This window comes from Pongo pygmaeus, chromosome 14, assembly GCF_028885625.2.
Source record: "Pongo pygmaeus isolate AG05252 chromosome 14, NHGRI_mPonPyg2-v2.0_pri, whole genome shotgun sequence".
Taxonomy (NCBI): Eukaryota; Metazoa; Chordata; class Mammalia; order Primates; family Hominidae; genus Pongo; species Pongo pygmaeus.
The window spans coordinates 97857927-97882886 of NC_072387.2; the positions used below are offsets into that span (position 1 = coordinate 97857927).

Consider the following 24960-nt stretch of genomic DNA (forward strand, 5'->3'; position numbering starts at 1 on the left):
GTCACAATATCTGGTATGTTCAAATCTTTTTTCTTTGCCTTGTTTCTGAAAATTCACACAGCTATTTCTTGGTGTTTATTTTTTGGCATAGATTTTAGAAATTGTTTGTTAAGAGCCTAAAACAAATAACCAAATTAAAACATCATGGGGGTATTTTGTAAATGCATTTGGAATTGACATAAAAGCAAAATAAATTCATTAGAGCTGATATTATGGTAATTTTTTCCTATTTTTTAAATATACTTTAGAATATAATAGAGTATTAAAATTTCCCTTTTCATTTTTGATACATTCTTGTTACTTTTTCTCCATAAGGAAGGAATATTTAAATCCCAGGATAGAATAAAATATTATAGTGTTTTTCTAAAATGCAAACCTTTTCACATCAATATTCTTTGATTCTTCTTACTTTATTGTCATTTACTGATTTTGCTTCTCAAATAATTTAAAATTATTTATGATTCCTTTTAGGTTACCAAATAACAGTGGTCATCAGGAAAATATAGATATTAGAAACAAACTGTAAGTATAATCTATATTCTACTACCACAGAACAACTATCTTTAACTTTTAAATTTTATTTCAGTTATTATTTCAACTCACAGATTTCTCCAGTGATTTACAAGGTATATTTCCTTTTAGTTATTTTTTCTTAAATTTTACAACTCAAAAAGTTTGGAAATATTTCTGCAGTCTATATTTTTTAAATTCCTAAGATATATAAATAAATATATGTATATATGTAAACATTGTCATATATCTAAATTATAGTAAGTGTTACTCAGGTAAATAAATACATGAAATTTTACCTATGGTCTTTATTATATTTTCTGAAATTTGCAGTTCTTCTTAGGAACAAGAGTAACAACCTAAGATTAGGTTAAAGGAAATGTTTAATATACTATAAACATGCGAAGTCACTTATCTTGGGCCCAATTTATCATACTTTCTATGAAAATAATATGGAAAATGGAAACCATTAAAACAACTTATTTTTCTGTCTTTCTTGCATCCATGTAAGCACTGAGTTCAAACCAGTGCAAATCCTCTCACATGGATAAAAGATTATCTGATTATGTTATTTGCACTGGATCAAATAGCATTAAAGAAAAGTAATTCATCTCTACAATCTTAGTAGGCAAATTATATTTACTCAAGGATATATAACAAAACTGATAAGGGACAATTACACGCGATTTCCATAACAAAAAAAATCTTTATCAGTCAGTAAATTTAAACATCACTATCTGCCTATGATAAACAAACAGCTATATATTTACTCTGTTAATGTAATGAAAACTCTATTATAGAGCACTGTACTTTGTCATGTTTATTTTCTAATATGGTTGCATGTTAATTTTTATGCATATAATTACACATTGAAAGTAAAATCTGAAGGCATACTGCCAATAACCTGAAAGAAGTTGTAATTTAATTTAAAATGAACCTCTTAGGCTTGGCACATTTTGTGAAACTAACCTGTGGTTTCCAATAAATCAATAATGTTCAATCAGAATCTTTAAGTATACAAACTACTATAATTTGTTATTTGTTACTTTAGTCAAAGAGAATTAATACAAGCATAGCCTTAAAACATTTTGCTTCTTTCCAGCTCTCATTATACAATATTTATGTCAAAACAAAAGAAATAGTCTCCAGGAGAAAATATCATGGAAACATAGAAAATAGGAATTATAACTGTTTAGTGATTATTTGTATAATGATATGCTTTTTACCAGGTAATTGTTACTTATCTAAAACATAGCATGTTATCAGTTGAATGTTGCCACCCTCTCCAATTCATATATTGAAGTCCTAATCTCCAGTACTCCAGAATGTGATCTTATTTGGAAATAGGATTATTGTGGACATACAGTTGCTCTTTAAACAATACGGGTGTTAGGGGTACTGGCCCTCCACACAGTTGAAAATCTATGTATAATTTTGACTCTCTCAAAACTTAACTAATAACCTACTGTTGACCAGAAGACTTACCAATAACATGCCTAACACATATTTTGTATAGGTATTATTTACTATAGTCCTACAATAATGGAACCAAAAGAAAATTGTGGAAGAGAAAACATATTTACTGTTCATTAAGGTCTTCAACATCATTGACTTCACATTGAGTAGTTCGAGAAGGAGGAAGGATAGGAGAGCTTGGTCTTGTTCTCTCAAAGGTGGCAGAGGCAGAAGAAAATACACATATAAGTGGACCTGCGCAGTTCAATCCTGCATGGTTCAAGGGTCAACTGTAATTAGTAAAGATGAGGTCATACTGGCGTAGAGTTGTTCCCTAATCCAATATGATTGTTGCTCTTATAGAAGGAGGAAATTTGGAACAGACCCGTATACAGGGAGAATACCAAATGAAGATTAGAGTTATGCTGTCACAAATCAAGGAACAACCAGAAGCTAGAAGAAATAACTAGAACTGATCATTCTCTGGTGTTTTAGAGGGAGCATGGCCTTTCGGACACCTTGATTTTGGACTTCTAACCTCCAGAACAGTGAGAAAATACATTTTGGTTGTTTAAGCTTCCTGGTTTGTGGTACTTTGTTACTTCAGGCCTAGCAAGTTAATACAGATTTTGGTCCCAAGAAGTGTGGTGCTTCTATAACAAACACCTAAAAATGTGAAAGTGGTTTTGGGATGGGGTAATATTGGAGGCTGGGAGAGCTTTGTGGTGCATAATAGGAAAAACCCAGATTGCTTTGAAGAGACTGTTGCTAGAAATATGAGTGTTAAAGAGATATCTGCTGAGGTCTCAGACAGGAACGAGGAACATGTATTGGAAACTGGTGGAAAAAGATAATCTTGTTATAAAGTGGTGAGAACTTGGCTATTTTATGAAAAGTAGAACTTGTAAATTGATGAGCTAGTTTCTCTTTGCTGCTCATAGTAAAATGAGAGAGGAAAGAAATAAAATCTGTTTTTCTTTTTTAAGCAAAAAAGAACCAGAATTTGATAAATACTCAGACTATCCATATTGCAAAAAATAATAATAATAATAAAAATAATAATAAAATAAAAAAAAAGAGACAGAAAATGTGCTCTGGAGATCTGTGTTTCCACAGCCAGGAAATGGGCTGATTGAGCCACCCCTCTATGAACATGTATCCTTCAAGAGAGAAGAATGATCCTCAAAGTGGGTCAGGATCTGGCTCCTTCTGGGTTCCCACGGGCGGAGGTACCTCTTTGGTTCCCGAGAGCAGGGCCACCAACGAGGGACTACAGAACTTAAAAACAAATCAGTAAATCCCAATAATCTATAAAGTCTAGAGGTTTTATGATAGTCCTTTTTCAGAAATAACATTATGCAAGTACTGTTTATTCCACATACTGGGTGCTTTTTATAGGTTAAAAGGAGAACATTTTTGTCTCTTTGTCATCTTTTATCACCCAGACTCTTCCTCTATTAGCAGATAGAAAATGCCTTTTTTTTTTTTCTAAAAGCTCATCACTATAATTGTATTAGATAAGACTTGGAGAAAAAGAGTTAACAAAAAGTTAACCTTGAGGTGACTCAAATTTAAAATACAGAAAAGAAAATGGTGGGCGATTGTATTAAGAAATATAGTATAGCGATAGAAGTGTTTTTCATCAACAATATTTTCCAAGGTTAGAATGAAAAAATAAAACTTTTGAACATCCAATGAAACGAGCCTATTCAGAAACAGAGTAGTTTTGCTGAAACATGAGAGAAATGTTTCCCTTAGTAAGCTCCGTGTTTGTCATACTGCTGTGCATCTGAGGTATGTAGAAGGAATATGCACTATAAACCAAACTGTCAAGGAACTTTCAAACCCAGTGCTAAATATGATTCATTTTAGCAAGACATTTAGAGCTAATACAGTATAAAGTTGAAAAAAAAGATCTGAAATATACGGCACGGTACACTAATAAAAAAAAAACACATGAAAATTAATGTTTAAAATATCTGGCATAATTAAATATCAAGTTATTTATTTTATTATTATGTTGATATAGAAGAAAAAAATTCCAAAGTAATGGTGTGGTTTTCTTGATAAGTTAAAATATCGTCCTTGACATTTTCTCTTAAATATGAAATATTATAGTAATAACCAAACGCTTGTTCAAATTAAACATACAGACAAGACTATACTGAAAATATGTAATTTATTGTCCAAAGCAGTGTTAGATGAAGGACTGATCTTTGGGTAGAGGGTCCATGAGTGGCAGTAAAAAATCCTTCAAAGACACAAATTCTATAATAGATTTTGCAATATACTGAGGAATTTTTCATGACTCAGGAATAAATTTCCATGAGACATCAGAGATTTCTCTAGCTAATAGGGTGTGTCTGAATGGTTTGGGAACTTTCTCGGTGTGTCAATTTTAAGGATTGTGGACCAATGTAATTTACACCTAGAGTGAAGAATCTCATCTTTTCCTTTGAAGGACTCTTATGAAATTTAATGATATCATCGTTCTCTCTACAAATGTAGCTTTAAAATACTCAATTTATTTGTGTATATTATCCACACACTCTCACAGAAAGTTAACTCTTCAATGTTGACAGACATTGCCATTTATGTCAAGTATTTTGCAGGCAAAGATTTTGTAAAATGCTAATACAATGAAGTGTTAATTTAGCAAAGGCCTTTAATGTTTTTATTCACTCTGCCTCTATTGTGAGGATTCTAATTACATGTGTCTTATCTCACTAGGTTTAACTGTGATAAATTCCTGCTTCAAAATTAATCTTTTGTCTTGGTTTCATTCTTATTTTCTGTTTAAGTTGTACTTTTACTTTCCAGTTAGAGGAACATCATTCTAATTAAGGCACCAACCTAAATAAAACAGATATTCTTTGTTTACTAAATGCAAGAAATACACATGTATAAAAAATAATCAAACGGAAATGATTATCCTATATATTTGGATAATTGCTTACATAAATAGGTCGTGAAAACCTACCGGTGCAAAACAGTAATATGGTATGTCTGCATATTCGCTTATAGGATATTGACATAATTAACTTGGATCATTGAAAATATAATACCAAAAATATATAACCTAAATAAAGGTTACAAACTTTAATGGTGCTGATCAAGAGATTTCAATAAATGTCTAGATCATGTATTTCATGTGTAAAAATATTTGTCAGTATAAGTATTTATGTAGTCTTAAATTTCAGCAATGTTTTAGGCGTAATTATCATTGCCATTTTAAAGCTTTACCTAATTATAACTTTTGGGTATTGTAATTGAAGCAACTAACTTTACTCCTTGCTAGTTAAAATTTAAAGTATCATTTATATCTATTCAAAATTATTCTGATTTTGAGGGTCTTTTAAATATAATAAAAGTATGTGCTAGTTCTAAAATTCTCAAGATTTTAAAGTCAAGAGTTAAAATGTTCAATGTCTGAATGTTTCAGAACCAAGTTAATTATTCAATTGGTCTACTCTATCTTTCCATATGTAGCTTTCCATTTGAAATATTGACAATACGTTTGAAACAGTTGTGGAATATTTTGCTAGATTTGAAAGACTTCAGGGTAATCATATTTGAGCTGAGCTATCTGACCACTTTCTAACAAACAAATTTTTTTTCATCATAATATTACAGCTTTTAGTGACTAATAGAATTTTAGTTAAAATAAATTATTAACTACGTTAGTAGTCACTTGCTACATTCAAAAGAGAATTTATTTATGCCAGAGTTGGATAATCTTTTTCACAAAGATTCAAATAGTAAATGGTTTCAGCTTTTTGGGGTTATACAACAACTACTCACTTATGCCACTGTAGTGTGAAATTGGTTGTAGACAATACATAAATGAATGAGTGTGGCTAGGTCTCAATAAAACTTTATAGAAACAGGCACCAGCCCAAATTGGGCCTGTGGGCCTTAGCTTTCTGGCACATAGTTTATACCATTTTACATGTAAAATATATATTCTCAGTTTTCTACTATCCATCCTGCTTGTTATTATTACTTTTATTCAATAGGTATAAAACAGAGTTTCTATTTGTGTCCCATTTATCTACTTTACCCACTATTCTCAAAGTCCTCCAGGAGCAAAATCTGTACAATTATCTGTAGTTGGTTCTCCCTTTGTCCTTTCTTGTTCAATTAATTTCATATTTTTGTAGGTTATATTTTCATAATATCTCAAGTTTTATCCTTATGTTCTGTTGTCCATGATGTGATCTTAAATAAACATTTAATACTCCTGCTTTGAGCATTAAAAAACACTCTAAATCAATTTGTCTCTAGATTTTTCCTTTAAATGTATTCATCCATTCTACAAAACATATTCTAAAACCAACTCCAGATCACAACTCCTCGCCTCTCTTGAACCAATTTCAGTCCAGCTTCTGCCTGTTTATTTCTACCAATGCTCATAGAATTCATAAATATAGTGTTCAGTTCTCCATTCTCATCAAACCTGATCATTTGGTGAGATTTGAGAGTGTTCATTTACTCCTATTTGAAGCACTTACCTCTTTTGGCTTTCAGTACACTGCACTTCCTTGGTTTTATCTTCTATGCCAGTGGCTGCTGTTTTCGTCTTCTGTGCTCCTCACCTTTAGAACTGAGGCTTTCCCTATTGAATAAAAATCAGAACGGATTTTTCTTTCATGCTGTCAGAGGTTTAACTACCATCTTTCCCTTTATGTAGGGAATGGCCCATTTTAATATTTTCGGAGGTATTGGTTTTCACAACAAAAGTTAACTTCTAATACCTTTGGAAAAAAAGAGGGAATTTTCAAAAAAGTGAATTATTTTAGGGATTTACTTAATCAGAAATTTCAGCAGTATAAAATAAGTAGGGAAGTTTCTTTTGCAATGATAGGAGCAAAAACATTTTATTCAAAATAGTTATTATGTGTAAGAAATATGATGGATATTTTAAAATGGAGCATGATCTTTTCTGAAGTCAATAATTTCTACTACAAAAGGCAGCTTTCAATTCTAAGGCTTTGTAACATAAATGAAAAATAATGTAGATTAATACATATTACCATAAACACATAAATAGCTTTGTTTTCACAAAAAAATTAGCAAGCTCATGGTATCTCTGAAGTTGAGCCTTTTAATCTTTAGAAATTAAATAAGGACATTTATTTTTAAGAATAATGCTGTTCTCTATTTTGAAGTTTTTAGAATGTGAATCATATAGTCGTTTGTTTAAATATAAGATGCATTATTTAAATTCAATAAACAACTTTGGCAAACATTGTACAATTTTTTCTTTTATTTTATTATTTTTTATGTTTTTAATTGTTTTTTTGAGACAGTGTTTTGCTTTGTCACCCAGGCTGGAGTGCAACGGCATAATCATGGCTCCTTGGCTCAATGCAGCCTCAAACCCCTGGACTCAAGTGATTCTCCTGCCTCAGTCTCTCAAGTATCTGGGACTACAGGCACACACCACTACACCTGATTTTCTTTTTTTAAATTTCCTAGAGATGGGGTCTTGCTGTGTTGCCCAGGCTGCTCTCGAACTCCTGCGATGGCCTCAAGTTATCCTCCTGCCTCAGCCTTCCAAAATCCTGGGGTTATAGGCATGAAAAATCACACCTGACTTGTGCAATATTTTTCAAAGAAAACATGATAAATGTGATTGTATCAATATCTAGAAAATAATAATATTTGAAAAATTACAAGACATGTCTGTAGTCCAATAGTTTGAAAATAAGCATAAATTTAATGATGTGGTAAATAATTTCCAGAGAATACTGTCAAAAACACTTCCCATATATATTGGATCTATTCACCTGCCCTTATATGGCCACATGATTTTCTTGGATACCAGTAAGATATGGCAGAATTGAAAAATAACTCATGTGGTTAGACCTTAAATGGCTTGGCAACACCCCTTGCTCTTTTGGAACCCTCAGGAAACATACAACAAGGTTTCCTTCACTGTCTTGGCACTATGAGCCACCACACAAAGATATCTAGGATACCCTACTGGAGAGAGCACAAGAAGAGAGCATCTCGTCCACATCTAACATTGAGGTGCCAAACATTTGAGGGAGGAGTGCTCAGAATTTTTTGTCCCTAATTGAACCTCCAAGGATCTTAAACAACCTAGTTGAACTTATGAGAGACCTTAAACAACTAACCAGCGGAACCAGTTATCTGAACCCAGCTAGACTGAAGAATAATAAGTAAATAACTGTTTATTATTATTTTAGGCCACCAAGTTTTTGGCAGTTTGTTACTTAACAGTAGAGACAGCGTGATGAAATTGGTAGCAGATGCAAATGGATGTCTTTACTGGAGGACTTCTCTTTTATCTATCAGGTTACATTTTGACTCCTTAGAATGGTATAAGTTTTCAGCAAATTATCTGGTCAATGTGGGAAAATACTCAATATTTTTCAAGTATTTCTGATGTCCTAAAATGATGCCATTCCAATAGAAATATAATATGAGACATACATATAATTAAAAAATTTCTAATAGCCATATTTTTTAAAAGTATAAATAGATAAAATCAATTATAGTTTATTTAACCAAATATATTAAAATGTTATTATTTCAACAAATAATAGATCTGAACTTACTAATGACATAGTTTGCATTTTTTTACTTAATCTTTCATATCACGTGTATTTTACGCTTACAACATGTTCATTTTGGACTATCCATGTTTCAAGTGCTCACATTTCAAATATGGCTAGCGAATACTGTATTGGAAAACAGAGCTCCAAAATATGTTTTTTTATCTGTCAATTAAAAAAAAATCTGTTGGCCAGGCACGGTGCCTCATGCCTGTAATCCCAGCAGTCTGGGAGGCCGAGGCTGGTGGATCACCTGAGGGCAGGAGTTCGAGACCAGCCTGGCCAACATGGCAAAACCCCGTCTCTACTAAAAATACAAAAATTAACTGAGTGTGGTGGCAGGCGCCTGTAATCCCAGCTGCTGGGGAGGCTGAGGCAAGAGAATTGCGTGAACCCAGGAGGCAGAGGTTGCAGTGAGCCGAGATCACGCCACTGCACTCCAGCCTGGGCAACAAGAGCAAGACTCCATCTCAAAGAAAAAGAAAAAAACAAATCTGTTTTGTGCCTGCTATTTGCTAATTTCCATATTTTTTATACTTGTCCTATTTATTCACAATATATTTGTAATAGACTGATCATATAAATATTTTATTTTTTTCTCTTCTTATAGTTCACTGTTAAAAAAGTTTCAGTTACCTGAATGTCCTAAGTTTTACACTTTGGTTCTCATATCATTGAATGACTAATTATTATTCCATATTATATAATATGAATATATATGTAAATAGATTTTTTTCTCCTATACTATTCAATAATAAGACATTAGAGGGGAGGTAAGTAGTACAATGTTGTAATGCCTATTATCTTTCCTGGCATATATTATGTAATTAAGTTTTAATTTATAGATGATTAAATACATTTCTATTTACCATTCACTCACTCTCAATATCATTACTAATTTCTATGAATTATTTCAGCAGTTATATCATGATTATAGTATTCTTGGGAACTTACATCTATTTTAGCAGATAAGGATATAATGCTTTTTATTTCACTACATTTGATTTCTCTACATAAATTCTAATGTGTTAGAATTTGTAAAAAAGCAGAGTATACATTTAATCTTGCTTTAGCAGGTTTATCCATGTATATGCATGGTTTGATACCTCATTTATTTTTCATAATGAATGGTATTTCACTGTATGGATGTACCAACATTTGTTTGTACACTTATAAATTTGGTTTTAGAGCTATTCAGTGTTATTCTTGTTCTTGAGCTGTTGTGGTATTCTCCACTCAATTGAAGAACTGGAGGAGTTAGGTGCTCAATCAGGATGGTCTTGTTAACTCTACATCCTGGATTAATAGGTAATGTAATAGCACTAAAGAAATATTGTGTCTTTAGACAGAAAATGCTTTGGGTAAATATGAACAATTTTTGTGGAATAACTAAATGGAGCAATATTAGACTAGCAAATGAAAATAGTGGTAAGAGCTTAACCCTCATTATCTCACACAGAAGTATAAAATTTTAGCTCCATTTATCCACAATTCTATACCAAATTCCAACCAATATAGTTCATAAACTTTCTGATACCCATTTAATTTCCTTCTTTCTAAAAAGAGATCGCAGGCCCTTTCAAGTTCGTATTGTATTTTAGCTTAGAATCTTTATTTCTCATAAACATACACAAAGGTCTAACTTCAATTTTATCTCCATTCTCTCTCCCACCACAGTTCAGTTTTTATTTTATTTTATTTTATGTATTTAATTTATTTATTTTGAAATGGAGTCTCGCTCTGTAGCCCAGGCTGGAGTGCAGTGGTGTGATCTCGGCTCACTGTAACTAACCTCTGTCTCCCGGGTTCAAGCAATTCTCCAGCCTCAGCCTCCTGAGTAGCTGGGATTACAGGCACCCACCACCACGCCTGGCTAATTTTTGTATTTTTAGCACAGATGGGGTTTCGCCATGTTGGTCAGTCTGGTCTCGAATTCCTGACCTCAGGTAATCTGCCCACCTCAGCCTTTCAAAGTGCTGGGATTACAGGCATGAGCCACTGCGCCCAGGCCCACCACAGTTCTGTTTTTTGTTTGTTTGTTTGTTTTTTGTTGTTGTTGTTGTTTTTGAGACAGAGTCTCGCTCTGTCACCCAGGCTGGAGTGCAGTGGCGCGATCTCAGCTCACTGCAAGCTCCGCCTCCCGGGTTCACTCCATTCTCCTGCCTCAGCCTCCCGAGTAGCTGGGACTACAGGCGCCCACCACCACGCCTAGCTAATTTTTTTTTTTTGTATTTTTAGTAGAAACGGGGTTTCACCTTGCTAGCCAGGATGGTCCCGATCTCCTGACCTCATGATCCGCCCGCGTCAGCCTCCCAAAGTGCTGGGATTACAGGCGTCAGCCACCGCGCCCGGCCAATTCTGTTTTTTAAAGTGTCACTATTATTGTTTAATAGGATCATAATTTAGAGGGAGAGTTGTAGTCTTCAGGAGACATTCTTGAAGATCTTAATTGGACCATCAAGAAGGATTAACATTGTGTAGGTAAATATGATTGGGAGGTTGTCAATAGCATTTCAAATTAGGGTAGACATACACATAATACTAGTTATTATAACCTGGGTGACAGTAAAGAAACTGAATTTTATGGATAGGATAGGAAAGAAACTGGGAGAAATAAGTGTGAGAAGAATTTGTGGATTAAATGATATTGGTAACAATTGCAATAGTTGAGAGTGAGCTCTTAGAAGTTGTTGCTGAATCTGAAAGTAAGAAAATTACCCATCAAATCTCCATATATTAAATCAAGGCTAAGTAATTGGGCAAAAGAACAAAAAATTCTGCCTCCGCCTACTTTGAAAAAGATAATCTCTATTATTATCATTTATGGGATACATTATGCACAAAAGTTCTCTGGTCAGCTCTGATAACATTTTTGCTTTTATTCATTTCAAATATTTAGGAAAATTCTTTTTTCATTTCTCTTCCTCTCCTTTCCCTTCCCTTCCCTCCCCTCCCCTCCTCTCTCCTCCTCTCCATTCCCTTCCTCTTCTTTCCTTCTTTTTCTTTTTCTTTTCTTTTCTTTTTTTTTTTTTTTTTTTTTTTTTTGAGACAGGGTCTCCCTCTGTCACCCAGCCTAGAGTGCAGTGGCATGATCATGGCTCACTGCAGCCTCGACCTCCCGAGCTCAAGCAATTTTCACACCTCAGCTTCCCATGTATTTGGGACCACATGTATGTACCACCACACCAAGCTAATATTTATTTATTTATTTAATATTTATTTTGTAAAAATGATGTCTCACTATGTTGCCCGAGCTGTTCTCAAACTCTTGGACTCAAGCTAACCTCCGCCTTGGTCTCCCAAAGTGCTGGGATTACAGGAGTCAACCATTGCACCCAGCCAGGAAAATTTTCTAATCAGGGAGGAGGAACAGAAATTTCTGAGAATAGAGCCAATGAATATTTTATGGCTGATTTTTTTATATTGCTGTGTGTTTGTTTCATTCTATTTCCACATCCAGTTTTTATTCTGAGTTGGTGGCAGACAGCTGTGTCTAACTTTAGGGCATGAGCATTATGTTGAAAGATCATGTGTAATTCACTGTTGTATTAAGTATGTAAACTATTTGTAACTCATAATAATAATGATGCTAATAATTATTATTTTCATGTCAATGTTCTAGCATGTAATTTATACATAATAGTCTTTCTCTTTTAGTGCCTTGTACTTCATCTAATTATAGGGCTTTTCATCAGCTGGCTCCTGGCAATGAAAATTATCTTCATAATTGCCCCATACCCAAACTTCTGCCTACATATGTTAGATGTTGTCTCCTTTAACACGTTCTACCATATATATTTTATCAGGGTCATTTGTGAGGAAAAAAAAATTGAACATTTTTCTTTTTTTTTCTTTCTTTTTTCTTTTTCTTTTCTTCCTTTCTTTCTTTCTTTTTTTTTTTTTTTTTTTGAGATGGAGTCTTGCTCTGTTGCCCAGGCTGGAGGGCAGCGGTGCGATTTCTGCTCACTGCAACCTCTGCCTCCCAGGTTCAAGTGATTCTTCCATCTCGACCCCCCAAGTAGCTGGGATTACAGGCACCTGCCATCATGCTCAGCTAATTTTTGTATTTTTAGTAGAGATAGGGTTTCACCATGTTAGCCAGGCTGAACTTGAACTCGTGACCTCAGGTGATCTACCTGCCTCAGCCTCCCAAAGTGCTGGGATTACAGGTATGAGCATTTTTAAATGAATTGTTAATCATTTGAATTTGCCAGCAACTAAGAATAATCAAATCAGGTGTGAGTTTGTAGATTGACAGATATATGAAGACTCACAGCTGCGTGCTAATCATTGTAATTTGAGAAACTTTTCAGAAATTTGGAAGTTATGTTGTATGTATTAGTAAAGGTTCCCCAGCAAAACAGAAACAATAGGATATGTATATATTCTTATTTGATGTAAAACATTAGCTCACATGATTATGGAGGCTGACAAGTCATAAGGTCTGCAGGTTGAGCTGGCAAACTGAAGACCCAGGAGAGCCTGTGGTATAGTTTCATTCCAATCCCAAAGGCCTTAAAACTTATGGAACTGATGGTGTAATTCCCATACAGGGGCTGGCAGGCTTGAGATCCAGAAAGAGCTAGTGTTTCTGTTTGAGTCTGAAGGCAAGATAAAAGCCCATGTCTTAGTTCAAAGGAATTGGGCAGGAGAAGGCTCTCTTACTTGGGGTGGAGTAGGGTGGGGGTGGGAAGGGGGTGTGTGGGTCAGCCATTTTGTTCTCTTTAGGCCTTCCATTGAGTGGATGATGTTTACGTGCATTAGGGATGGCAATCTGCTTTATTCTATCAATTGAGTGTTAATTTCATCTACAAGCACCCTCACACAAACATCCAGAATAATGTTTCACTAAATATGTGATCACTTCATGGCTTAGTCAAGTTGACAAATAAAATTATCCATCATACTGTGTTCAGAATTAATACTAGAAATGATTACTGCACTAATAATTAATTAAGAAAGAAAATGTTGATGCATGACACATAACGAGCTGCAAACATAGATAGGGTGATAGACAAATTAATCATCTTACAATTCCACTAAGTGCTAGAATATGAACTTTTAGACTTTTCCATTTGTATGGTATTCGGTATACCTTTGGCCATCTATTACAGAAAATCAGGTTGAACTTTATATACTGCATATAGGCACTCTTATGTACAAGTTATGTTGGTAGACAGTGACTATCAGACATGACTCCCACAGGATACTACCAATGAAGTCACTAGAATGGGAGGGTACTGGAGGCCCATGCTACCCTTAGATCTGGGCAGCAGGCCCTGAATATCACATAAACACCCAATCTTAAAACACATATTTTTAGTTTCCTAAGAAATTTTTTTGAAAGGTAACAACTGAACAAAATGGAGTTACCACTGAGGAAAACCTGAGCCAAGGTATCTAGAAGATAAGGTGCAGAGCAAGATGAGGACTAACAGCCTCTGTCTAGGTTTTATCTCTGGTTGCCTCTCCAAATTCTCCCAGGCAGATCACTTTTCCCAGATCACTGTAGTTTCTTCCTTTTTCTGCTTACATGAAATAGTTTTGAAAGCATGTATAATTGCCTGGAAATTCTGAATTGGAAAAAGGCAATATGAGGGAGAAGCACTTGCCTGATCTAATGCCTTGGGTAGCTTGAACTGTCAGTTCTCATCTAAGTTTTAAGCAGGTCCAGTCACTGCCTGAGCTGGGATCTGCGTTCACTATTTTCCATGCTCTATCGAGGGGATCCACAGAAACACTTGGTAGTACGGCTGACACAGGGGAGGCAACAATATCATTATACACCCATTACCAATGAAATTTCTGGGAAGCATGATGTGTGGCCCTTCATGGAAACACAAGCTGGGACAAAGGCTTAATTTGTAACTTTTAAATATTTAGACTTATGATGTGTAGGTTTACATTTGCACTGTTGGCCTGTGCTTTGATGCTCAAGGCAGTATGAGACAGTGTGGCTTATGCAGAGTCAGAAAAATCATTGAGGAGACAAGTTTTTTGCACTGTATTATTGAAGCAGGTATGGGAATTGCAGAAATAATTGTAAAGTCAGAGGGCAGAAGAGCTTAAAAGGGAAGTATGCAAGAGGATAAGAAGTGAGTTAGAGGGATTTGAGGGCTGATCAAAGAATGAAATGAAGGTGCCAGGGCAAGGAATGTGATTATGTAAAGACCAATGATTGGCCAGGAGGCCCTGAGTCCCTGAATGCAGCATCCCTTTGAAACCACAAGACTGCCATGCATTGGCTATACATCAAGTCTAATGTGAGAAGGGTAACTTTCTTCCATGAGGCCTGCTAGATAAAGCCTTTGTATATAGCCAGGACAGAAAAATAACAGACAGTTTATTAACATGGAGTTAGACTCAATATACAGGCAGGCTGGATTTTTTTTTTCAGGCAGTGATATGTGATTTTTATAAGCGAGTATTGGTTAGCAAAAGCAATGTAAAGTCAATCCAAATAAAAGCAGTGATCTTAGAGGTCCATGGACTTGGACCATGAAAACTACTGGCATACCTCAGCAACATTGCTCATTCACTTCAAACCACAACAATAAAGTGAGTATCACAGTGAAAGTAGTCACACTTTTTTTTCTGGTTTCTTAGTGCATATAAGTGTTATGTTTATACCATACTGTAGTCCGTGAACTGTGCAATCGTATTATGTCTAAGAAAACAATCTGCATACCTCCATTAAAAAGTACTTTACTGCTAAAACTGCTAACAATCATCTGAGTGAGTTGTAAACTTTTTGCTGATAGAGGGTCTTGCTTCAATGATAACTGCTGACTGATCAGGTTAGTGCTGAAGGTTAGGATGGCTGTGACAATTTCTTAAAATAAGACAACAGTGAAGTTTGATGCATTAATTTAGTCTTTCTTTTATGAAAGATTTATCTGTAGCATGCAAGTCTATTTGATACTACTTTACCCATGGTAGAACTTCCTTCAAAATGGACTTCTTTCTCAAACCCTGCTGCTGCTTTATTAACTAAGTTTATGTAATATTCTAAACCCTCTGTTTTTATTTCAACAATGTTTGCAGCATCTTTGTCAGGAGTAGATTCCATTTCAAGACACCAATTTTTTGTTCATCCATAAGAAGTGACTCCTCATTCATTCAAGTCTTGTCATTAGCTTGCTGCAGTTCAGCAACATCTTCAGGCTCTGCCCCTAGTTATCGTGCTATTTCTCTCACATCTGCAGTTACTAGCTCCACTGAAGTATTGAACCACTCAGGTATACTTGACAAAACTTATAAATATATGTTATATTACCTGATGTTTTGATATACATATACAGTTTGAAATGATTACCACAATCAAGCTAATTAACATATCCATCACTCACAGTGACTTTTTAAAATTAATACATGATAATTATACATAATTATCAGTTACATGTATTACTTTGACCAGAGCATTCTGTTACAATGTGTGTGGCCCTAACTACATTTTCAATCTCAATTTTTATATTCCCTTTCATTACTGTTTATGTTCTAACTCTAAGCCCAAGAAGATTTTATGATTGTTTTATTACAAAACAATTACAAAGTGTTTTTTACACTTTTAGATGTTCTGCTTCTGAGAAAAAAAGGATAGTAGTAGATGTTTAAAACATAATACCTTATACTAAATCAGTTTTTGCAGCTGAAAAACAGTCAAGAACACATTGGACATCAAATCTGTAAACTTGCAATCTAATTAATTACATGTAACTTCACTGAGCTTCTGATTCTATTAATAAAAATAAGTTGAATAGTATGTTTAGGTCATCTGGTTTAAAATAACAGATGTGACATTCAAAACTGGATTGGATCACTCAGACACAACTATGAAAATGTGTTCCAGGTAAATTTTAGTGAGTTCTCCAAAATTTATTTTTCCTACCTTGGAGAAACTGGTCACATATAGGACTGTCTTTGAAGAATGTCTTATGTGTTCATCAGTTAATTTCTTGTTTTCATCATGTTAACAATTTTAAGGAGTGACCAAGCAAAGCTGAAATTGAGATTTGTAATTCTAAAGCTCCATGACACTGATGAGATAGTGTCTCTGACCTAGTTTCCTAATTAACAGTAATTAGGATAGTAAGAGATTTGTCATAAAATGTAAAGAAGAAATGAATTGCTTAATATTTTTCTGGCACACTGGTTGGCTCATGTTGTCTATTATATGTATATTAAGTTTTGGCTTTGCATGAAATTTTAAGAAACTCTCAAAGACATGTATTTTACTCTTCCAGTTCTAAAACAAGAACATATAATCTATCGATTCTTTTTTTCACAGATAAAATGTACACTAAGTGTTATGTTATGAGTAGACAGTTTTGGGTTTGTGGAGTGAGTACAAGTTAACTGAGAAAGTGAAGAGCCAGTTTCCCTATTCTTTTTCTTTCTCTTATTTTGGTTTATAAGAATTGAGTTGATTGTAAATATTTCATGATGCTTGTTTCTGTGTTTTCATACAGTATATGTATATCTCTAAGATGTAAACTGACTTGGATTTCCACTGTCCCTCCTAAACATACCACACACACACACTCACACACATAATTTCTCTCCTGGGACAATTTATTAAAGTCTAATTGAGCATCATAAAAGTACAGGAATTACCATGAATTTTTAAAAAATAGGCTGAATATGGGAAAAGTGTTATTACTATATTTGGGTCTGAATATTCTTAAAAAACACTCTTCAAATTTTTGGAAATAGCACTGAGAGAGAAAAAAATTTTATTTAAACATATGGAATTAGTGTTGAGGTTGAGAATATATATCAAAAAATGGACTGACAAGCAGATAGCAGCTTGTTGTTAAAGGGACAATTAGTTATTTGGTCTAAACAATTATCTACGTGAATAGGTGCCAAACCTCATATACAAGCAATCAACACACCCTCTTTTTGGTCTTCCATGATAGCTGTTAATGCAAGTTGGGTCATGGTCTAAGGAAAATCAAAACCTACATAAAGCAATGGATTTCTCACATATCTAGTCTTTTAATTTTAACTAGTTGCCTGTTTGGCTGATTGTTCAAGAGTCAGTTTTATTTTTTAGAATGTTGAAAAAAATCACTTCTATCATCTCCAAATTCAATGAGCAAGTCAGTCATTCATATATATACAAATGGAAAATTAATATTTTGTTGGTTTGTATTTACAATGTATAATTCCCATCATTTACAGAAAGCTTGTGGCCGTGTTCAAGTTTTCCAGGACCACACTATTTGCAACTTACTATTTTGGCAGGGTAGATTATTTGATGATATATTTGGATGTAAATTCATATTTAAATATAATCAATTCCTAAATATATACTCAAGGGCAAGCAAAGAAATATCTTTGTAATGTCTGATGGGCACCCATACTTTTTTCTTTCTTTTGCCTTTTAGCCACAGCCTTCAAAATACCCTTCCAATTTTTTTTTCTGAGAATATATTGGATTAGAAAGATATACCAAGAAGATATAAGAAATCAAGTTAGAATTTAATTAGTGGAGTCACGTATCTCAGCCTCCTTAGGTCAGAGAAGGTATATACTAGGGGAAAGTAGTGATTATAAAACAAAACAAAACAAACAAAACAACAAAAAAAACCATAAGTAAAGTCAGAGTTTATTTTTAATCAGAATAAGGAATAAATAGTGGGTCAGAGAAAATAAAAATAATTTGATTTCCGTTAAAAAAATAGGACCTACGTATTATCTTCCTGTATATGTACAATGCCACCGTGATGGAGTAGAGAGAGCAGGACTATTCATAATGCCTGTCCTATGATTATTGATATCACAGGAACTCTTACAAAGTAGAATGAGTCTTCTCCCTTTGTAGTTATAGTTAACTACTTAGACTAGAATATATTTCACTAGAATCAATAACACCTGTAAGTATCAACATAACTATGCGATGTTCTCTCCTATTTACCAGTCCTATAATTATGAAAGTGTTAAGATATGAGCTTCAGTTTTCTAAATTGCACAAACAGAAAAGTAATGTATGTACTCTTTGTCTTATATTGATAATTTGGGGATCAGATGTAGTAACATATTTGAAGTTACTTGGAAAAATTAAAAAATATACAATTAAATATCATTGCTACAGAGTATATCGAGAGATTAAAAAAATTCTGAATATTCCATGTTAGTATCTTTATTTCTTGAGGTCAATTCCTGAAGCTTCTAAATTGAATTGCATATTGTATCTTTTGTCTTCTGTATGGAAGCCTTCTCTTTCTTTGTTCTTTACTCCTTTTTTATTATGCTTTTAACAGAAGCAAAATAGTATCACAATAGAAATGAGATTGGCAAATTTTTCCCTGACATGTAAATGTGTCCCAGTCCCTTTTTTGGTTCTGTTTGGGAACTAATAATGATTTTTACATTTTAAACTGATTAAAATTTTTAAAATAATACTTTATGTCACATGAAAAGTATATGGAACTCAACTTGTATTTTTCATAAATAAAATTTAATTAGGACACAGCCTTGCTCCTTCCTTGATGTATTGTCTGTGGCTGTTTTCTTGCTGTAGCAACAGAGTTTAATAGCTGCAACATAGTCTCCATTCATTGTTTTCACCACTGGTAGGCAGACAAAAACTTTCAGTGACACAATTATGCCTGGACAGCATTTGGGGTGTCATATTTATCACTGTACTGTGACTTTTTTATGTTTGTTTATACTAGTGCATACTCAACAAGAAAACTTAAGTTTGAGTATTGTGTTTTTAAGTCATGGTATGACAATTTTTTGGTTACTGAATTAGAAGACAGTTATGTTTATTTACAATGGCACTCTAATGGTATAAAAAGAACATAATTCACATTGACACTGTCAGAATATAGTATGCACATACACACATGCTTATCACAATATTCCCATCTTACAAGAAGACAATAATCAGAAAAGTTGAAAATTGAAAATGGAATATCTCATTGTGGAAGAATTTCTTCACACACACAAAAATCTAACAGTCAAGCAGTAAGCAAATATTTTGAGTGGCTTACTTGTAAGACAAATGAGAAAAACTCTTTATTAGTAGTGAATCAACTGAATTACATGTGATTGCAGCAGCTGAACAAATGTAGCTTAAGCTTAAGATAAAAAACTTATTTAAGACTGCAAGCTCTTTAGAGAGAGCAGCTACATAAAGAGAACATTGAGTGTGATATCCATAATCAATTAAAAAAACAAGGCAAATATTTTTATTAGTTTTCCTTGGCTCTTGATAGGTTTACAAATTTTACTAATACTATTTTGTTGTTGTTGTTGTTTAACAGATGCGTCACTGTCAACTTGAAAGTGACTAAAGAGTTAAAGTCTATAAATAGATTGCTTGAAACAAGTACAAGAGGCAGTGTTTTCCAAGTGACTAAGACTTAATTCAGTACAACCCAAAGCAGAATCTGCTAAGATGTGTTAGAACTGATGGTGGTAAAATTATACATAAAGCAGTTAAATAATTAGTTGGGAAAATTTACAAAGCTTGTGATAATAAAGGGTGTTTATAGTATCCATTAATTCATTTTATTATTCATTAGCAGGTACTTGTCAGAAAAATATTTTATACTATCATATACAATTTAACTAGAAGTTTATTGATGAATTTGATTTATTTTCCTGGAGTTAACTATTGCCAGGCATGTGAGTTAGAAATATATGTGAAGTAACTTGACTTTTTCTACCACATCAAAATCTGATGGTTTAGCTGTGGTAAAGTATTACTGGGATTTTATTTTTATTTTTATTTTTTAGCTCAGGACTAAGACTGACATTGTTTTCTGAATGGAAGAACCATCCTTAATTACTATTAGAATATATTTAGTGAGTTTGGTGATTATTTTTATGCAGAATAGGTAATGCTCCTCAGTGAAATTCGGTGTAAAATTAAATGGTAAAATAGTATTTCTCTGTGAAACTGATATTGCAGTAATGTCATTTTGATGACAACTAACATTATTTGTATTTTAAGTGACATCAACCTTTTAAAAACATTTCCCATGTGGTCAAATGATAAAAAATTACATCTCTGTTTCAACACAAATTTTTAGTAGTTATATTTTATTACATTTTCAGAGGATATTTCAGAATCCACTGAACTGTGCAATTGAGGAGATCTACCTAAACTTCAACTGGAAGTGACTACTTGGTAATGCAATAACGTGATTAGAGACAAATGTCAAAGAAATTATCTAATAGACTTCCATAAATGCATTCCAAGGAATAAATATTCTCAATAAAAATATGAGCTTATGAGGCTGGGAGCAGTTGCTCATGCCTGTAATCCCAGCAATTTTGGAGGCTGAGGCAGGTGGATCACGAGGTCAACAGATTGAGATCATCCTGGCCAACATAGTGAAACCCCATCTCTACTAAAAATACAAAAATTAGCAGGGCATGGTGGCACATGCCTGTAGTCCCAGCTACTTGGGAGGTTGAGGCAGGGGAATCCCTTAAACTGGAAGGCGGAGGCTGCAGTGAGCCAAGATCATGCCACTGCACTCCAGCCTGGCGACCGAGCAAGACTTTGTCTCAGAAAAGAAAAAAAAAAAGAGCTCATGTAATATCAGTAGCACATAGTACATATTTGTGTGAAAATATTTTCAAAGATAAGATACATGAAATCTCATTTCTTATCAGCATTAACTTATGAACTATTTCAGTCACTTGTACTGATAGGGAATACTAACTTTGAGATACAATCAAGCAAATATTAACCTTTACCCCCTCCAAAAGTTTCATTTTGCTAATACACAGTACATAAACCTCTACTATGATGAATTAAATTCAATTATTATTTATTTACAGAAAATATTTATGTACTATTAGTTTATTTTATTTTATACATTTTTATTTATATTCTTTTATTTTATTATTTATTATTATTTATTTATGTAAAATAAAATAGAAATGAAATCTAATATGAAAGTATGTGTTAGAGGTTTATCTCTTGTTATACAAATTTTTACATAATATGCCGATTTTGCCTTGTGGCCTACATAGCCTAAAAGATTTACTATCTGGTCCTTTTTGGAAAAAGTTTGTTTATCCCTGGTATTGAAGATTTAGAAGTTAACATGAACATATCTTTGCAGTTTTTATGACAGTATTAACATTGCATTATTATAAAAGTAGTATGATCATTGGGGGAGTATTAAGGGCTGACAAGTGAAAACTGTAAAGCATTGTCTCCTTCCTTTCATCTACTTTTCCAATGCAGATGGTACATACTCTTTGAATATGATTGATGAGCCAGGGAAGCCTCTTGCTAGCAGCTCTTGCTTCTGCTCACTACATACATAAGGTAAGAACATAAGCATGCACAAACACAAAATGTTTTTCTTCTGCTGCTTACTTCTCTCAGAGGCAGAATGGTTAAGTTGATATGAGGCTTTCTCTCAGACATTTTATTTTGTTTGCTTGTATTACGAGCATCTGCTCGCTTGGCCCCTGAGATCTCAGAAACTCTAATATTTAATATTCAGTGTTGGCTGGTAGGAGATTTGGACCTGACAATAGAGAAAATATATATTTTTGCAGGAGTTCATCAAATAATAAGCTAGTAATTTTATTGTGCCTTTGTTGTTGAAACATACCATATGTTTTTAAGCACTCAAAAAATTAAGCTTTTTATTCTTCCCTACCTCAGATTTATTTGTACAAATAGGACAGAGGACACCAGATCCATGCAGAAGACAGCCCAGGCGTCACATCAGTTCTTCTGTCCTCACACAGGCAGGCAGAGGACTCTACCTCAGAGATGGGGTTTTGAACTGGAGCTGGGAAGTGAGGCAACACACCAAGCAACAGCTTGGGCCTTGGTTTGAGCCTTTGGCCACAACAGCCTGAGACCTTTGGTGATGAGGGCACATTTCCTGAGCCTCAGGTAGGCAATACAAAGAAGTTGATTGGGCTTCAAGCTGATCCCCTTTGGGGTATTGAGCTTGACTTTCTTTGGCTTTGTGAAGACCTTGATACCTTCGACACATGAACTCATAGCCTTGGTGTTGTTGGCCTGCATCTTCTTCAGGTCTTTCTTAATGTGCCTCTTGGAAAAGTACATGTTTCTCAGAAATTTGGGGTCCACCCACTTAAGAAATTCATATCTTTGTGACTGAGTTTTCTTAATACAATCTCTGTACCATTTTGGGGACTGGTTTTATGTGGTATGGTTCTTGCACTTGGCCATGAATACATCATAACCCACCTGATTCAAGTATTCTTTAACAGCTTGATCATAATATTGATTTTATCTCAAAAAACTGTATTATATTTGTTATTTCTAACATTTATAGTTGGTTTCCTAGGGGTTCTATGAGACTAACCTTTTACAAATGACAAGTATCCTGTTAATATGTAATTTATATCTTCATAAAGTTGCTGAAATTATCACAAAGGTCTTCAATATTGAAATCATTTTTTAAAATATTAAATTAACAAGGAGATGGGGGAATAATGTTATGTTACATTATTTTAACTGATATTTTTACTTTATTTCCATTGTAAAAGAAGTGAGTGTTTCCGCTTCTTGTTCCATTACTAACTAAGCCAGAAGCAAAAAAATGATGCTGTTTCCTCAGCCTCATCAGATAGCCTCACACACTTTGAGTTAATATGCCTATAATTAGCTTCACATCATATTATTTTTAGTAGCTCTTAGAAGATCTCCCAAACACCCAGATTATTGTTTTATCCTTATGATTATAGTTTTCCACTATAAGTTAAAATACAGAGGATATGTTAATGGGTATAAAGCATGCAGTACTTCTACTGAATACCAGATCAGAAATCCACTATTTATCACAGACAGCAAAGTCTATGACAAGTTACAGGCTACTATGATGCAAGAACTCTGAGGCTATAAAGATGCATATTTCTTCTACTTAAATGCATTATTTTTCACTTATGAATACAAAATGAGACAAAACATAAAGTGCATTTAGCTACTCTTTTAGAGATTGTCATGGCATAGAACATTTATATTCCAGACTTATTTTTGATCTTGATCATTTGAGTTCTATTTCTTCTAAATTTTGTTATGAATGAAATCACAATACCAAAGAAAATGATCCCCAGAAATAATCAAAATTGGGTAAGATTTAATAACACAAAAATTAATAAGACCATAGTGATATTTGCAAGTAACCATTCAGTAAGATAGGGATAATACATTAATAGACAAAATAGCCTTAAGATTTGTGCTCTGGGAATTCTGTATTAAACATGCATGAGGAGTTGCAAAGCCATCTCCCTAAAAAAATTTACTGTATGATTCAGTTCTAGTATTTTGTTCTTAATTATGAAAATTCATTAAAATGTCTTAATAAACAAGCCCTTCAATTTTTAGAACAGATGTTTAAATGCATGCTTCACTACATTGTGAGTAATATGACAAATGCAATTACCTTTCAAAATGTTGAAATGTTTGCTATGCCAAAATATAAGCATACAATAAGGATTTCCTGAATTTACAAATTGTTTTCTCATCTGCATATGATCATGTATGTTTTTTCACATCACCTAGTGTGTTCTGTGCCTCTTTTAAAATAGACATGTTAAAAGACACTCCCACCAGCACCATGACAGTTTATGAATGGCAACGTCAGGAAGTTATCCTATATGGTCTAGAAAAAGGAGAAACCCTCCATTCCAGGAATTGCCCACCCCTTCCCAAAAACTCAGGAATAATCCACCCCTTATTCACAATATAATCAAGAAATAACCATAAAAATGGGTAACCAGCAGCCCTCAGGGTGGCTATGTCTATGGAGTAGCCATTTTTTTTATTCCTTTACTTTCCTAATAAACTTGTTTTCACTTTACTTTATAGACTCGCCCTGAATTCTTTCTTGTGGGAGATCCAAGAAGCCTCTCTTGGGGTCTGGATTGGAAACCCTTTCTAATAACAATATTAGACTAGAACCATGATAGTACCACACTGTCTTGATTACTGTAGCTTTACAGTAGCTTTTAAAATCTGGAATTATGACTTTTCTGTTTATTGTCCCTAATTATATTTTCCTTTTTTTGAATTTTTTCAAACTGCATAATGTTAATTGCCCTGTTTTCTAGTTCATTGACTCTTTCTCTACCTGTTCTTATCTACTGTTTACTCTCTAGTGAATTTTTTATTTCAGTTACTGAACTTTTCAGCTCCAGAATTTCTACTTGGATTATTTTAATAATTTTATTTCTTTGTTATTATTCTCCATTTTGTGAGATATTAGCCTCGTACTTTCCTTTAATTTTGTTTAGAAATTGTATTATTTAGCTCCTTGAACACATGTAAAATTGCTGCATTCTAGTCATTGTCTAGTAAATTCATCTTATGGGCTTCCTCATAAATGGTATATAGTTTATATTAAATGTTTTATTTTTTCCCCGTGTATGGATCATTGTTTCTTATTTCTTTATATTTTTA

At 33.7% G+C, this 24960-nt stretch overlaps 1 long non-coding RNA gene across 1 annotated transcript; it reads left to right on the forward strand.

Annotated features, from left to right (window-relative positions):
• Window positions 1–470: 470 nt before the first annotated feature.
• On the forward strand, window positions 471–22277 carry LOC134738038 (uncharacterized). Its single transcript, XR_010123509.1, has 3 exons — window positions 471–522; window positions 21760–21843; window positions 22189–22277. It is a non-coding gene; the product is annotated as an uncharacterized LOC134738038 (long non-coding RNA).
• Window positions 22278–24960: the final 2683 nt, after the last annotated feature.